The sequence below is a fragment of the Scyliorhinus torazame genome, chromosome 7 (assembly GCF_047496885.1).
Source record: "Scyliorhinus torazame isolate Kashiwa2021f chromosome 7, sScyTor2.1, whole genome shotgun sequence".
Taxonomy (NCBI): Eukaryota; Metazoa; Chordata; class Chondrichthyes; order Carcharhiniformes; family Scyliorhinidae; genus Scyliorhinus; species Scyliorhinus torazame.
In genome coordinates this window covers 41,192,062-41,208,434 of record NC_092713.1, presented here as the reverse complement: position 1 = coordinate 41,208,434, position 16,373 = coordinate 41,192,062, and the positions used below count along the sequence as shown (strand labels likewise).

Below are 16,373 nucleotides of genomic sequence, written 5' to 3'. Positions count from 1 at the left end.
GGCACTGGTATCCTCAACGGTAGCAGAATCGGTCCAGGTCAGTTGGAAAAGGCCACGGGTCCTCTGCTGTTTGTGATTTTCATTAATGACTTGGATGAGGGAGTTGAAGGGTGGGTCAGTAAATTTGCAGACGATACGAAGATTGGTGGAGTTGTGGATAGTAAGGAGGGCTGTTGTCGGCTGCAAAGAGACATAGATAGGATGCAGAGCTGGGCTGAGAAGTGGCAGATGGAGTTTAACCCTGAAAAGTGTGAGGTTGTCCATTTTGGAAGGACAAATATGAATGCGGAATACAGGGTTAACGGTAGAGTTCTTGGCAATGTGGAGGAGCAGAGAGATCTTGGGGTCTATGTTCATACATCTTTGAAAGTTGCCACTCAAGTGGATAGAGCTGTGAAGAAGGCCTATGGTGTGCTCGCGTTCATTAACAGAGGGATTGAATTTAAGAGCCGTGAGGTGATGATGCACTGTTTTGGTTGGAGGCGGGGCCTGGTAAGTGGAGAGCGTGTGATTTTTTTCCCCCGCCGAAGACTGGCAGGGGCGGGACCGGGGCGGGGAAGCGAGGATTGTTTCCCGCGCTTAGAACGGAGGGGGAGAGCCTGTGAATGGGGAGCGGGAGAGAAGTGTGTGCCACACAATGGGAGGAGTCGAAGGGGAGGCGGGAGTGGCCGGGGTCAGCAGGAGTCAGCTGACTTGTGGAAGTGCAATGGGGGGAGTAAACCAGCTAGGATGGGTCCTAGCCAAGGCAGGGGGTGGGGGGGGGGGGGGGGGGGGAATCGAGTTGCTGCTGCTAAGATCAAGGAGGAGCTGGAGGGAGTGGGGTGGGTCGAGACGGGGGTATGCCGCTGTGGGGAACGGGCCGGGTGTGGGGTGCGGGCGCGTGGCTGGCCGAGGAGGGGTCATGGCTAGTCAGCGGGGGAGGGGGGGCGGGTAGCCCCCTGATCCGGCTGATAACCTGGAATGTAAGGGGACTGAATGGGCCAGTTAAGCGGGCCCGCGTGTTCGCGCACCTGAAGGGGCTCAAGGCGGATGTGGTTATGCTCCAGGAGACACACCTGAAGGTGGCAGACCAGGTAAGACTGAGGAAAGGGTGGGTAGGTCAGGTGTTTCACTCGGGGCTAGATGCCAAAAATCGAGGGGTGGCGATCTGGTGGGAAAGAAGGTGTTATTCGAGGCGTCGAGCATTGTGGCAGATAATGGCGGTAGGTACATAATGGTAAGTGGTAAGTTGCAGGGAGAGAGGGTGGTACTGGTCAATGTGTATGCTCCGAACTGGGACGATGCGGGTTTTATGCGGCGTATGTTGGGTCGGATCCCAGACTTGGAAGTGGGGGGCCTGATAATGGGGGGAGACTTTAACACGGTGTTGCATCCTGCACTGGATCGCTCCAGGTCTAGGATGGGTAGGAAGCCGGCGGCGGCTAGAGTGTTGAGGGGATTTATGGACCAAATGGGAGGGGTGGACCCTTGGAGATTTGCAAGGCTGGGGGCTAGGGAATTTTCATTCTTCTCACATGTCCACAAGGCTTATTCTCGAATCGACTTTTTTATTTTGAGTAGGGCGCTGATAGCGAGAGTAGAGGATACCGAGTATTCGGCAATAGCCATTTCGGTCCACGCCCTGCATTGGGTGGACTTGGAGATGGGGGAGGAGAGGGACCAGCGCCCGCTGTGACGCTTGGAGGTGGGGCTGTTGGCGGACGAGGAGGTGGGCGAGCGGGTCCGAGGAAGTATAGAGAGGTACTTGGAGACCAACGACAAAGGGGAGGTCCGGGTGGGGATGGTATGGGAGGCACTGAAGGCGGTGGTGAGGGGAGAGCTGATCTCCATCAGGGCCCACAAGGAGCGGAGTGGCCGGGGGGGAGAGGGAGAGGCTGGTGGGGGAGATGGTGAGGGTAGACAGGAGGTATGCGGAAGAACCTGAGGAAGGATTGTTGAGGAAGAGGCGCAGCCTCCAGGCCGAATTCGACCTGGTGACCACCAGGAAGGCAGAGGTGCAGTGGAGGAAGGACCAGGGGGCGGTCTACGAGTATGGGGAAAAGGCAAGCCGGATGCTGGCGCATCAGCTTCGGAAGCGGGACGCAGCTAGGGAGATCGGGGGAGTTAAGGACAGGGGAGGGAGCGTGGTGCGGAGTGGGGTTGGCATCAATGGGGTCTTCAGGGACTTCTACGAGGAATTGTACCGATCCGGGCCCCCACGGGAGGAGGGGGGGATGGGCCGTTTCCTGGACCAATTGAGGTTTCCAAAGGTGGAAGAGGGACTGGTGGCGGGACTGGGGGCCCCGATTGGGCTGGAGGAGCTGATCAAAGGGATAGGAAGCATGCAGGCGGCGAAGGCACCGGGGGCGGACGGTTTCCCGGTCGAGTTCTATTAAAAAATATATGGATCTGTTGGGCCCGCTGTTCGTTAGGACCTTCAATGAGGCAAGGGAGGGGGGGGGCTTTACCCCCGACGATGTCCCGGGCACTGATCTCCTTGATCCTGAAGCGGGACAAGGATCCCCTGCAATGTGGGTCTTACAGACCGATTTCCTTGCTAAATGTAGATGCCAAGGTCCTGGCGAAGGTCTTAGCCACAGGGATTGAGGATTGTGTGCCGCAGATCATCCATGAAGACCAGACGGGGTTTGTGAAGGGGAGACAGTTGAACGCGAATGTACGGAGGCTTTTGAACGTTATCATGATGCCGGCGAGGGAGGGGGAGGCGGAGATAGTGGTGGCGATGGACGCTGAGAAAGCCTTTGATAGGGTAGAGTGGGGGTACCTGTGGGAGGTGCTGAAGAGGTTCGGGTTTGGGGAGGGTTTTGTCGGGTGGGTTAGGCTGTTGTATGAGGTCCCGATGGCGAGTGTGGACACAAATAGGAGGAGGTCCGAGTACTTTCGGTTGCACCGAGGGACGAGACAGGGGTGTCCCCTGTCCCCCCTGCTCTTCGCACTGGCGATTGAACCCCTGGCTATGGCACTGAGAGAGTCGAGGAACTGGAGGGGGTTGGTGCGGGGTGGGGAGGAGCATAGGGTGTCGCTTTATGCGGACGACCTGCTGCTGTATGTGGCGGACCCGGTGGGAGGAATGCCAGAGGTAATGAGGATGCTTAGGGAATTCGGGGACTTTTCGGGGTACAAGCTCAATATGGGGAAGAGCGAGCTGTTCGTAGTTCAGCTAGGGGACCAGGAGAGGGGGATTGGCGAGCTCCCAATAAAAAGGGCGGAGAGGAGTTCCAGATAGTTGGGGGTCCAGGTGGCCAGGAGCTGGGGGACCCTGCATAGGCTTAACTTTACAAGGCTGGTGGAGCAAATGGAGGAGGAGTTCAAGAGGTGGGGCGCGTTGCCTTCTGTCCCTGGCGGGTAGGGTGCAGTCAATCAAAATGACGGTGCTCCCAAGGCTTTTGTTCCTGTTCCAGTGCCTCCCGTGTTTATCCCGAAGGCTTTTTTTCAGGCGGGTTAACAGGAGTATAATGGGGTTTGTGTGGGCGCGAGGGACTCTGAGGGTGAGAAGTGTGTTCCTGGAGCGGAGTAGAGATAGAGGGGGGGCTGGCGCTGCCCAACCTCTGTGGAGTGGACAGATGTTCCGATCGCGATGTCCAGGATTCAGTGGCGGTACCACTGTCCCTTCTCATCGACAGCAAAGATCATGATTCACAAATTCAGTGCAGCCCAGTGAGCTTCACAGACAACATCACAGTAGGAGGAGAATGGAATTGAAGAAGGACGATTTGCAAAATGAGCGTGGGCAGACTGGATGAGTAGCTCTCTCCACAGATGTTGCTAGACCTGCTGAGTTTATCCAGCAGTTATCCAGAAAAAGCGCGGGAGAGGAGCCGGAGATTTAAAAGCGGGTGATGAGCCGGAGATTTAAAAGCGTGGGAGAGGAGCCACTTCCTCTAACCTAAGGGGTTGAATGAATATCAGGTAAGCTCTTCCTTTCTTTCTTTCTTTTTCTTGTTTTATCCGCAAGTTATCTAGAGGGGATGGCAGGAAAGGCAGTGCAATGTTCCTCCTGTAGAATGTTTAAGGTGAGGGACACTGTCAGGAGACACAGAAGTCTGAGAACATGCACAAACAGATTCAAAAACAGCTTCGTCCCCTCTGTTAATTGACTCCTAATTGACCCTCCTATGGACTGACCTCATTAACAGTACACCCTGTATGTGTCATCCGATGCCTATGCTTATGTAGTTACATTATATACCTTGTGTTGCTCTATTATGTATTTTCTTTTCTTCCCTTTTCTTCCCATGTACTTAATGATCTGTTGAGCTGCTCGCAGAAAAATACATTTCACTGTACCTCACTACTCATGACAATAAACAAGTTCAATCCAATCCAACCCAATCCAGTGTCCCTGCTGATGTCACCTGTGGGAAGTGCACCCATCTCCAGCTCCTCAAAAACCACGTTAGGGAACTGGAGCTGCAGCTGGATGAACTTCGGATTATTTGATAGGCAGAGATGGTCATAGATAGAAGCTTCAGGGATGTAGTTACTCCGAAGAATGAAGATAGATGGGTGATGGTGAGAGGGGCTGGGAGGAAGCAGTCAGTACAGGGATCCCCTCTCGTTGTTCCCTTAATAACAAGTATACCGCTTTGGATACTGGTGGGGGGGGGGTGGGGGGGAACATACCAGTGGTAATCCATGGGGTACAGGACTCTGGCACAGAGTCTGTCCCTGTTGCTCAGAAGGGAAGGGTGGAGAGGAGTAGAGCATTAGTCATTGGGGACTCCACAGTCAGGGGGATAGATAGGAGATTCTGTGGGAACAAGAGAGAGTCGCGGTTGGTGTGTTGTCTCCCAGGTTGTCTCCGTGATGTCTCGGATCGTGTTTTCGGGATCCTTAAGGGGGAGGGGGAGCAGCCCCAAAATGTGGTCCACATAGGCAACAATGACATAGGTAGGAAAAGGGATGGGAATGTAAGGCAGGTATTCAGGGAGCTGGGGTAGAATCTTAGGGCTAGAACAAACAGAGTTATTATCTCTGGGTTGTTACCCGTGCCACGTGTTAGCGAGACGAGGAATAGGGAGAGAGAATAGTTGAACACGTGGCTACAGGGATGGTCTACACCTGAACCAGATGGGTACCAATATCCTGGGGGGGGGAAATTTGCTGATGCTCCTTGGGAGGGTTTAAACTAATTCAGCAGCGGGATGGGAACCTGAATTGTAGCTCCAGTATACAGGAGTTTGAGAGTAGTGAGGTCATGAGTAAGGTTTCAAGGTCGCAGGAGTGTACTGGCAGGCAGGAAGATGGTTTGAAGTGTGTCTACTTCAACGCCAGGAGCATCCGGAATATGGTGGGTGAACGTGCAACATGGGTTGGTACCTGGGACTTCGATGTTGTGGCCATTTCGGAGACATGGATAGAGCAGGGACAGGAATGGTTGTTGCAGGTTCCGGGGTTTAGATGTTTCAGTAAGCTCAGGGAAGGTGGTAATAAAGGGGGCGGTGTGGCATTGTTAGTCAAGGACAGTATTATGGTGGCAGAAAGGACGTTTGATGAGGACCCGTCTACTGAGGTAGTATGGGCTGAGGTTAGAAACAGGAAAGGAGTGGTCATCCTGTTGGGAGTTTTCTATAGGCCTCCGAAAAGTTCCAGAGATGTAGAGGAAAGGATTGCAAAGATGATTCTGGATAGGAGCGAAAGTAACAGGGTAGTTGTTATGGGGGACTTAAACTTTCCAAATATTGACTGGAAACGCTAGAGTTCACGTACTTTAGATGGGTCAGTTTTTGCCCAATGTGTGCAGGAGGGTTTCCTGACACAGTATGTTGATAGGCCAACAAGAGGCGAGGCCACATTGGATTTGGTACTAGGTAATGAACCAGGCCAGGTATTACATTTGGAGGTAGGTGAGCACTTTGGTGATAGTGACCACAATTCGGTTACGTTTACTTTAGCGATGGAAAGGGATAGGTATGTACCACAGGGCAAGAGTTATAACTGGGGGAAAGGCAATTATGATGTGATTAGGCAAGACTTAGGATGCATAGGATGGGGAAGGAAACTGCAGGGGATGGGCACAATTGAAATGTGTAGCTTGTTCAAGGAACAGCTACTGCATGTCCTTGATAAGTATGTACCTGTCAGGCAGGGAGGAAGTGGTCGAACGAGGGAACCGTGGTTTACTAAAGTAGTTGAATCACTTGTCAAGAGGAAGAAGGAGGCTTATATAAAGATGAGACATGAAGGTTCAGTTAGGGCGCTTGAGAGTTACAAGTTAGCCAGGAAGGACCTAAAGAGAGAGCTAAGAAGAGCCAGGAGGGGACATGAGAAGTCCTTGGCAAGTAGGATCAAGGAAAACCCTAAAGCTTTCTATAGGTATGTCAGGAATAAAAGAATGACTAGGGAAAGAGTAGGGCCAGTCAAAGACAGTAGTGGGAAGTTGTACATAGAGTCCGAGGAGATAGGAGAGGCGTTAAATGAATATTTTTCATCAGTATTCACACAGGAAAAAGACAATGTTGTCGAGGAGAATATTGAGTTACAGGCTACTAGATTAGATGGGATTGAGGTTCATAAGGAGGAGGTGTTAGCAATTCTGGAAAGTGTGAAAATAGATAAATCCCCTGGGCCGGATGGGATTTATCCTAGGATTCTCTGGGAAGCTAGGGAGGAGATTGCAGATGTCATCATTGTCTACAGGAATAGTGCCAGAAGACTGGAGAATAGCAAATGTTGTCCCCTTGTTCAAGAAGGGGAGTAGAGACAACCCCGGTAACTATAGATCAGTGAGCCCTACTTCTGTTGTGGGCAAAGTCTTGGAAAGGATTATAAGAGATAGGATTTATAATCATCTGGAAAGGAATAATTTGATTAGGGAAAGTCCGCACGGTTTTGTGAAGGGTAGGTCGTGCCTCACAAACCTTATTGAATTCTTTGAGAAGGTGACCAAACAGGTGGACGAGGGTAAAGCAGTTGATGTGGTGTATATGGATTTCAGTAAAGCATTTGATAACGTTCCCCATGGTAGGCTATTGCAGAAAATACAGCGGCATGGGATTGAGGGTGATTTAGCGGTTTGGATCAGAAATTGACTAGCTGTAAGAAGACAGAGGGTGGTGGTTGATGGGAAATGTTCAGCCTGGAGTTCAGTTACTAGTGGTCCTGTTTTGGGGCCACTGCTGTTTGTTATTTTTATAAATGACCTGGAGAAGGGCGTAGAAGGATGGGTGAGTAAATTTGCGGATGACACTAAAGTCAGTGGAGTTGTGGACAGTACGGAAGGATGTTGCAGGTCACAGAGGGACATAGATAAGCTGCAGAGCTGGGCTGAGAAGTGGCAAATGGAGTTTAATGCAGAAAAGTGTGAGATGATTCATTTTGGAAGGAGTAACAGGAATACAGAGTACTGGGCTAATGGTAAGATTCTTGGTAGTGTGGATGAGCAGAAAGATCGTGGTGTCCATGTACATAGATCCCTGAAATTTGCCACCCAGGTTGATAGAGTTGTTAAGAAGGCGTACTGTGTGTTAGCTTTTATTGGTAGAGGGATTGAGTTTCAGAGCCATGAGGCCATGTTGCAGCTGTACAAAACTCTGGTGCGGCCCCATTTGGAGTATTGCGTGCAGTTCTGGTTGCCGCATTATAGGAAGGATGTGGAAGCATTGGAAAGGGCGCAGAGGAGATTTACCAGGATGTTGCCTGGTATGGAGGGAAGATCTTATGAGGAAAGGCTAAGGGACTTGAGGCTGTTTTCGTTAGAGAGAAGATGGTTAAGAGGTAACTTATTAGAGGCATACAAGATGATCAGAGGATTAGATAGGGTGGACAGTGAGAGCCTTTTTCCTCGGATGGTGATGTCTAGCACGAGAGGACATAGCTTTAAATTGAGGGGAGATAGATATAGGACAGATATCAGAGGTAGGTTCTTTACTCAGAGAGTAGTAAGGGCGTGGAATGCCCTGTCTGCAAAAATAGTTGCCGCCAACATTAAGGGCATTTAAATGGTCATTGGATAAACATACGAATGATAATGCAATAGGCTTTAGATTGGTCACACAGGTCGGCACAACATCGCGGGCCGAAGGGCCTGTACTGCGCTGTAATGTTCTATGTTCTATGTTTCTGTCCTTATATTGAGTAGGTGGCCAAACATTTATGGGGAAAGATTGGAGATACTTGGAATGTCCAACCAGGAGGGGTGATAATCATACAGTTTTACATCAAATAGTAAATGGAGTCGATAAAATTAACCCAGAATACAATTTAAAATTAATCTGCAGGAACAGCATAATGGGAGCTCGTGATAGGTAACTTTAAGATTGCTGACATGGCGCTCTACTGTTAACAAAGCCCTGGAGGCAAACCCCCTGGAATCATTTCAGATACCATCAGATGCAATAACGGGAATTGGACGAATCAATGATGAAGGTCCCTATGGCCCTTCACATCCATAAGTATCATTTTGTGAGCCGAACTCAACAAGATAAATGTATCCTTCCCTCGGCTGGAGGATGCTGTTACATTGCCAGAGCCCCGCCTCAATACTGAAACCTGACCGCAAAGCTCCGCTCAGGTGAGGGCACAGCGGTTTCAAGTCAAGGTGAGTGGAGCAACCGCCTTATATTTTCAGCAGTAATATGTATCTTTGCCAATAACTTTAGTCTGATCCACGCCTCTCTGTGATCCTTGACGCAGGGGGCAAAAATAGACAAAGTAGGGAAAGGGAGTTGGAGATGGTGGTAAGCACCTTGAGGCAACAATGCACAAATGTTTACTAAAAACATATCTGAATAAGAGCGTGATTAATTCCAACAAATGGATCATCCAGGAATTAGTATGTGGCAGGTCAATAAACTATTTGGAGGGCAAGTTGTTTTTTTACAACGCTGAGCAACTTAAAACACAATCTACTGTATTGACAGTGGAAGCAAATTGTTAGTCTGACGACTCCTTCGTTTTCATGTATCAATCCAACCGCAAAAGCTACTGTACCCCTGCCAGGCACTGCATTATTTATGAATGGCGCACCAGTGTCCAGTTCTGTATCAATCCAACCACACTTGTCAGTTTCAGTGTCGCGAAGGAACAATTACAAAAAGAGTGATTGTAAAAACGCCCCCGACCAGAGTTTCCAAGCAGTTATCACAATGATACAATTGTAAATGCAGATCCACTGCTAATTTTTGAGTGATCAGTCACCCCCCGCCCACAGTGATGGCACACTGACCGTAGTTAATCTTGCTGGGTGCGATTACCTGAGCCGGGGAGAGCTCTGAGGGCCTGGCTCGGTACTGACATGAATGCTATTTTTCATGCAGTTCAAAACCGGACAAACCGCTTTGTAAAGGTATGTTGGTGTCGATAGATTTCGAATGTTTAAATGGTGACAGTGTTTCCAAAGGGGAGAGCTATTTCCAGTTTGTAACGCTGTTGGAGATGACTACGACCATTTCTCACTGCCAGACAAAATCCATAATTTTAAAATTCTGCCGTGCAATATAAGCATCTGAATGCTTAAAAATGTTTCTGCAAAAATCCAAATGGAAGAGTAAACCCATATAAACCAGACTATATCGGTCCTTAAATGTAGTCAGTGCAATTGTTTCAAAATTGTAGTAACAGAACAAAATGTCTGAATCCTTTTAACGGATTGTCAAATAATTTTAAAATCTCCTTGCGGTATGTCAAAACACCACCGGCAGGATTCTCCGTTTCTGAGACTAAGTGTTGATCCCAACACAGAATCCGTGGATTTTCACGACAGCAAAACTGGTGCCACATCTGGACCCATTCTGCTACTGTTGAGGGGCTAGCACCAGCGTCACGTGGAACACAATCGATTCCATTGAGAAATGGTGCTGGATTCGCTGGTTTCGCGATTGACCCTCAAGAGGCTGACACGCTGCAGCCGCACATACACACTTCAGTCCCCACACACACCATCCCAGCCAACAAGAGCAACAACCTGGGCGGGATTCTCCGTGAATCGGCGCAATGGCCCGATCCCGGCGGCAAAAACGGCACGAATCACTCCAGCGTCGGGCCCCCCGAAACGTCGCAAATTCTCCGGCCGGGAATGGGCTAGTAGCGGCGTGACGCCAATCGAGATGGCGTCACCCATCACGGATGCGCGCACCATCGACATCACTACAAAGGACGCCCCCCCCCGGAGACCCGGTGAAATGGCCGCCTGCCGTGCAGCGCCAAATGAGACCCCCCACTGCATGCCCCCCTTTCCCCCTACCCTCATATCCCCCTTCCCCATATACTCCCTTTCCCCCATATCCCCCCTTCCCACATATCCCCATATCCCTGTTCCACCATATCCCCCCTTCCCCATACCCCATCCCCCATATCCCCTTCCCCCATATCCCCCCATACCCCCTTCCCCATGACCCCATATCCCCATATACCCCTTCCCCATGTCACCGCTTCCCCCATATCCCCTTCCCCATATCCCCCTTCCCCATATCCCCCCATATCCCCCTTCCCCATACCACCTTCCCCATTTCCTCGTTCCCCCATATCCCCATTCCCCCATATCCCCCCTTCCCCCATATCCCCTTCCCCATATCCCCTTCCCCATATCCACTTTCCCCCATATCCGCATTCCCCATATCCCCCTATATCCCCTTCCCCATATCCCCCTTCCCCCATATCCCCCTTCCCCCATATCTCCCTTCCCCCAATCCCACCTTCCCCCATATCTCCCTTCCCCCATATCCCCCATAACCCCCCTCCCCCATATCTCCGTTCCCCCAGATCCCCCTTTCCCCATAGCCTCTTCCCCCATATCCCCCATATCCCCCTTCCCCCATAATCCCCTTCCCTCATATCCCCCCTCCCCATATCCCCCCTCCACCATACCGCCCATATCCCCCTTCCCCCCATATCCCCCTTTCCCCATATGCCCCTTCCCCATATCCCCCCTTCCCCATATCCCCCTTCCCCATATCCCCCCTTCGCCCATATCTCCTTTGCCCCATATCCCCTTCCCCCATATCCCCTTCCCCATATCCCCTTCCCCATATCCCCTTCCCCATATCTCCCTTCCCCATATCCCCCTTCCCCATATCCCTCCTTCCCCCAAATCCTCCCTTCCCCATATCCCCTTCCCCCAGATCCCCCTTCCCCATATTCCCCATCCCCATATCCCCCCATATCTCCCTTCCCCATATCCCCTTCCCCATATCCCCCCTTTCCCCCATATCCCTCCTTCCCCCAAATCCTCCCTTACCCACATCCCCCCTTCCCCCATATCCCACCATACCTCCCTTCCCCATATCCACTTCTCCCATATCCCCCCTTCCCCCAGATCCCCCTTCCCCCATATTCCCCGTCCCCCATATCCCCCTTCCACCATATCCCCCCTCCCCCATATCCCCCTACCCCCTTATCCCCATATCCCCTTCCCCATATCCCCTCTTCCCCCAGATCCCCCTTCCCCCATATCCCCCTTCCCCCTATCTCCCCTTCCCCCATATCCCTCCTTCCCCCATATCCCTCCATATGGGGGATATGGGGGAAGAGTGATATGGGGGAAGGGAGGATATGGGGGAAGGGGGGATATAGGGGAAGCACGATATAGGGGGAGGGGATATTTGTGGGGAGGGGGACAGACCCGGCCCATCAGGCATATGACGCCCCCAGTACGTTCCAGGGTGGCCACGATCCAGGGACAGACCCGGAGCACCAGGCGGACGCCGCCCACATCTCGTGCGAGTGCGGCGACGCCGGCGGGCCACACCCAGCGACGAGGAGGGCCACCCCCAGCGACGAGGAGGGCAGCCAAAGCAACAGGCCACCGTCGCAGCCGACCCAGGTCACTAACGCACAGGACACTGATGCACAGGACACTGACGCACAGGACACTGACGCACAGGACACTGACACACAGGATCCCGACACACAGGACACTGACGCACAGGACACTGACACACAGGACACTGACGCACAGGATACCGACACACAGGACACTGACACACAGGACACTGACACACAGGACACTGACGCACAGGACACTGACGCACAGGATACCGACACACAGGACACTGACACACAGGACACTGACACACAGGACACTGACGCACAGGACACTGACGCACAGGATACCGACACACAGGACACTGACGCACAGGATACTGACACACAGGATACCGACACACAGGACACTGACACACAGGACACTGACGCACAGGACACTGACACACAGGATACCGACACACAGGACACTGACGCACAGGACACTGACACACAGGACACTGACGCACAGGACACTGACGCACAGGACACTGACGCACAGGATACCGACACACAGGACACTGACACACAGGACCCTAACACACAGGACCCTAACCCATAGGACCCTAACACACAGGACACTGACGCACAGGACCCTAACACACAGGACTCTAACACACAGGACCCTAACACACAGGACAGTGACGCCCAGGACACCGTCGCATACGACACCCACACACAGGGGATGGATGGACAGGAATCACTACTCCAGGGGACCCCGGACTTCGGGTCGGATGAGGAGCACGCCATTACGCCACTGCTATCTCCTACACCCTCCACCATCGCAGAGACACTCGCCTCAGTTGGGCACTTTAGCGATGAAGCATCTGGGACACTAACTGGTGCGCACAACACAGCCGTCCCGGTATAGCCGGTGGAGGCAGGAGCAGCCGAGGGGCCGGGCGGTCGGAGGGCAGGCAACCATCTGCTGCCCAGACGGTCCCGATGCAGGCACAGACCAAGGGATGACCGAAGGGGATGACGGCAGCTGCAGATGAAGGTGGAGGACTCCACCCGCGTGCAGGAGCAGGTAGTGGTGCCGGTCATGCGTGCTACCCAGGCTGACACCGCATGGGTGGCGTCCGCGGTGGAGGCAATGGGTGCGACGGTGTCAGACATGGGTCGCAGTATGCAAGGTGTGGGGCTTTCCGTGTATGCGGCTTTCGTGGCCCAGGACATGGCTGCCCTCTCACAGGCAGCCATGAGCCAGAGCCAACAGCAGATCGCAGAGGCGCTCAGCGCTGTGGCCCAGTCTCAGCAGGCAATGGCCCAGTCTCTGCAGGCCATCGCTGAGGGCATCGGCGCCATTGCCCAGGTACTGGCCGGCATCGATCAGACACAGACAAGGATGGCTAACTCCCTGAGCTCCATGGCTGCAAACGTACAGACCCTTGTTGATACCAGGGCGGGCCTCCAAGACTGGCAGTGCCAGGTGTCGGGGGGGGGGCGTCGGGTGCTCGGTTCGTTCGCATCCCCGACCCATGCAGAGGCCCGAGGGCCATTGGGCACCCCGAGGGAGGAGGAGGTGCTGGGGCCCATTCCGGGTCCCCCTGTAGGGGAGGTCCCGGAACACCGCGACACCTCGGACTCCCCCCCCCCCCACTTCCGTCCCAGGTGCATCTGGTGGGCAACGGGCAGGACAGGCTGGCAGCTCGCCATCCCAGTCGCCTGAGCCGTAGCCTGGCCCATCTAGGCGGGGCCGCCCCAGGAAACGGCCGCCGAAGGGGTCCCTAGTCACAGGGCAGGAATCACAGGAGTCCACCTCCAGTTCTGCTGCACCATCTGGGGAACCACCTAGACATGGTCATAGTAAGGCAAAAAAATTAGACACTGAGTAAGTTGGCACGGGTGCAGGGCACAGATTAGTTCTGGGGCCAGGGCACGTGTATGTACTATTATTAAAATCACTTTCACACCTACAGAAGCTGCCTTTGTGCTCTGTCCGATGTGCGTGGGGGTGTGCTGTGAGGTGAGTCCCAGTGGGTGTGTGAGGGGCGATAGAACGTCAGCCTCAGGTGAGTGTGCCCCCCTCCCCCCGAGTCGCCCTCGCCATCCCCCCAGGCAGACGACGGGACCGTGCGCTGCAGTGTCACGGCCGCATGCAGGGACGGTCCGGGTGGAGGGTGGTATTGTGGCCATGGGTCAGACATTGTCCAATGATGTAGAGCCCAGAGCTCATCGCAGGGCGGGGTGTCATCATCCTCCATGGCCTGCAATAGACACAATTCCACCGGCGACGGTGTGAGCCCGGCCTGTTGTGTCGCAGGTGGATGTGCAATGGAGGGGTGCATGCGGGTGGGGTGCGGGTGGTTGGTATTGGGTGGGCGGGGTGAGGGTGGTTGGTGTTGGGTGGGTGGGGTGAAGGTGGCAGGCTGGTGCCATGGTGTGCAGTCTGTGCCCATACCCGGCGATTCCCACGTCCCCCTCCGTGAACCAGGCGGCTATTAGCCTGTCCCGCGCCCGCTGGCCCAGCTGGTAACAGTGGGTAGCCTCCCATCCATGTCCAGCCCGTCTCTCCTGACCATTGCCCCCATCCTCCTCATCTGGGGAGGTCTGCGCCTCGTCTTGCTGCTCCTCCCCTTCCCCCTGCTCTGCCTGCAGCACATCGCCCCTCTGCTGGGCTGTGTTGTGCAGGACGCAGCACACCACAACGATGCAGCCGACCCTATCTGACGGATACTGGAGGGCCCCTCCAGAGCGGTCCAGGCATCTGAAGTGCATCCTTCAGCAGCCCAAAGCACCTTTCTATCACACCCTGGTCGCTACATGGGCATCGTTGTAGCGGCATGGGCATCGGTATAGGCGTCATCAGCCACGACCGCAACGGGTAACCCCTGTTGCCCAGCAACCAGCCCTTCAGCCCGGGGGGGCATCCCTCGAACATGGTGGGGATGAAAGATTGCGCCAATACGAATGAGTCATGTACACTGTTCGGGTACCGGGTGCAGACGAGCAGGATCATCATGCGGTGTTCACAGACCACCTGCACGTTCATGGAATAGGTCCCCTTCCTATTCGTGAACACGGCCCTGTTATCTGCAGGTGGCCGCACGGCGGCGTGCATCCCATCGATCGCCCCCTGGACCATGGGGAACCCGGCCACGGCAGCAAAGCCAGCTGCCCGGGCATCCTGGCTGGCCTGGTGCACAGGGAACTGGATGTAGCGGTCCACAATGGCATATAGGGCGTCTGTCACTGCACGGCTGCACCGGTGCACCGATGCCTGCGAGATGCCGGACAGGTCCCCACTCGGCGCCTGGGATGACCCGGTGGTGTAGAAATTCAGGGCCACCGTAACCTTGACAGCCGCGGGGAGAGGGTGTCCTATCAGGTGGCAGATATGTGCCACGGTTTCCCGGCTCATCCGGAGTCTCCTCCTGCATGCTCGGTCCGTGAGGTCCTGGTACGACAGCCGGGGCCTGTACACATGGGGCCTCATCGGGCATCTCCGTCGCCGTGGCACCACCTCCTCCTCCTCCTCCTCCTCGTCCTGCCGTGCGGGCGGTCCTCCAGCCTGGACGGCTGCCACTTGCCTACCTGCGGCACGCTCCTCTGCGGCAGCCTCCGCCGCCTCCCTGGCACGCTCCTGCTCTAGCTCCCCCAGGACAACATGTAGTAGTGCGGCTCCCGCCACGGCAGCCAACATCGCTGGGTGATGAACAAACATAAAGGCCTGCAGGGGGTGGGGGTGGTGGGGATAGATGACAGGTGCCACGGGCTGCATGGTCGTGACTGTTACCAGCTGGCACATGGCCAGGCGACCACCCCCCCCCCCAGCACGCACCATTCCCAAACGCCCCCCCCCCCTCCCCGGCACGCACCCTCCTCAAACACCCCCCCCCCACCCTACCCGGCACGCACCCTCCCCATCACTCGCCCTCCCCGCTACCCCCTCTCCTCCCCGGCACGCACCCTCCCCAACCGCCCCCCCCCCTCTCCTCCGCGGCACGCACCCTCCCCATCATTGACCGGCCCCGCACCCCCCCTCTCCTGCCCGTTACGCACCATTCCCATCACTCGCCCTCCCCGTACCCCCCTCTCCTCCCCGGCACGCACCTTCCCCAACCCCCCCCCCACCTGCATGCACCGTTCCCAACCCCCCCCCCACACCCCCCATCCTCCCCGGCACACACACCCACCCCATCACTCGCACTCCCCGCACTCCCCTCTCCTGCCCGTCACGCACCATTCCCATCACTCGCCCTCCCCATACCCCCTCTCCTCCCCCGCACGCAACCTCTCCTCCCTGGCATGCACCCTCCCCAACCACCCCCCCCCCCCCCAGCATGCACCGTTCCCAACCCCCCCCCGCCATCCTCCCCGGCACACACCCTCCCCATCACTCGCCCTCCCCGCACCCCCCTCCCCTCCCCGGCACGCACCCTCCCCAACCGCCCCCTCCTCCTCCCCGGCACGCACCCTCCCCATCACTCGCCCTCCCCACACCCCCCTCTCCTCCCCGGCACGCACCCTCCCAACCCCCTGCCCCCCGGCATGCACACTCCCCAACCCCCTTCTCCCCGGCACGCTCCCTCCCCAACCCCCTCCCCTCCCCGGCATGCACCCTCTCCATCGCTCGCCCTCCCCAACCACCCCCCCCCCTCCTCCCTGGCACACACCATCCCCAAACGCCC

The 16,373-nt window shown here is 55.1% G+C and overlaps 1 protein-coding gene across 2 annotated transcripts in view; it reads left to right on the top strand.

Moving 5' to 3' along the window:
- The first annotated feature begins 8,464 nt into the window (after nt 1-8,464).
- The window catches only part of frrs1b (ferric-chelate reductase 1b), a 114,838-nt gene continuing 106,929 nt past the window's right edge, over nt 8,465-16,373 (top strand). The window contains exon 1 of one of the 2 annotated variants that reach the window (XM_072510595.1): nt 8,465-8,539. The gene's annotated coding sequence lies outside the window, so the exon portion shown is untranslated. Of the gene's footprint in view, nt 8,540-9,215; nt 9,287-16,373 lie in introns of those variants that run through there. The other variant, XM_072510594.1, reaches the window with a different exon arrangement.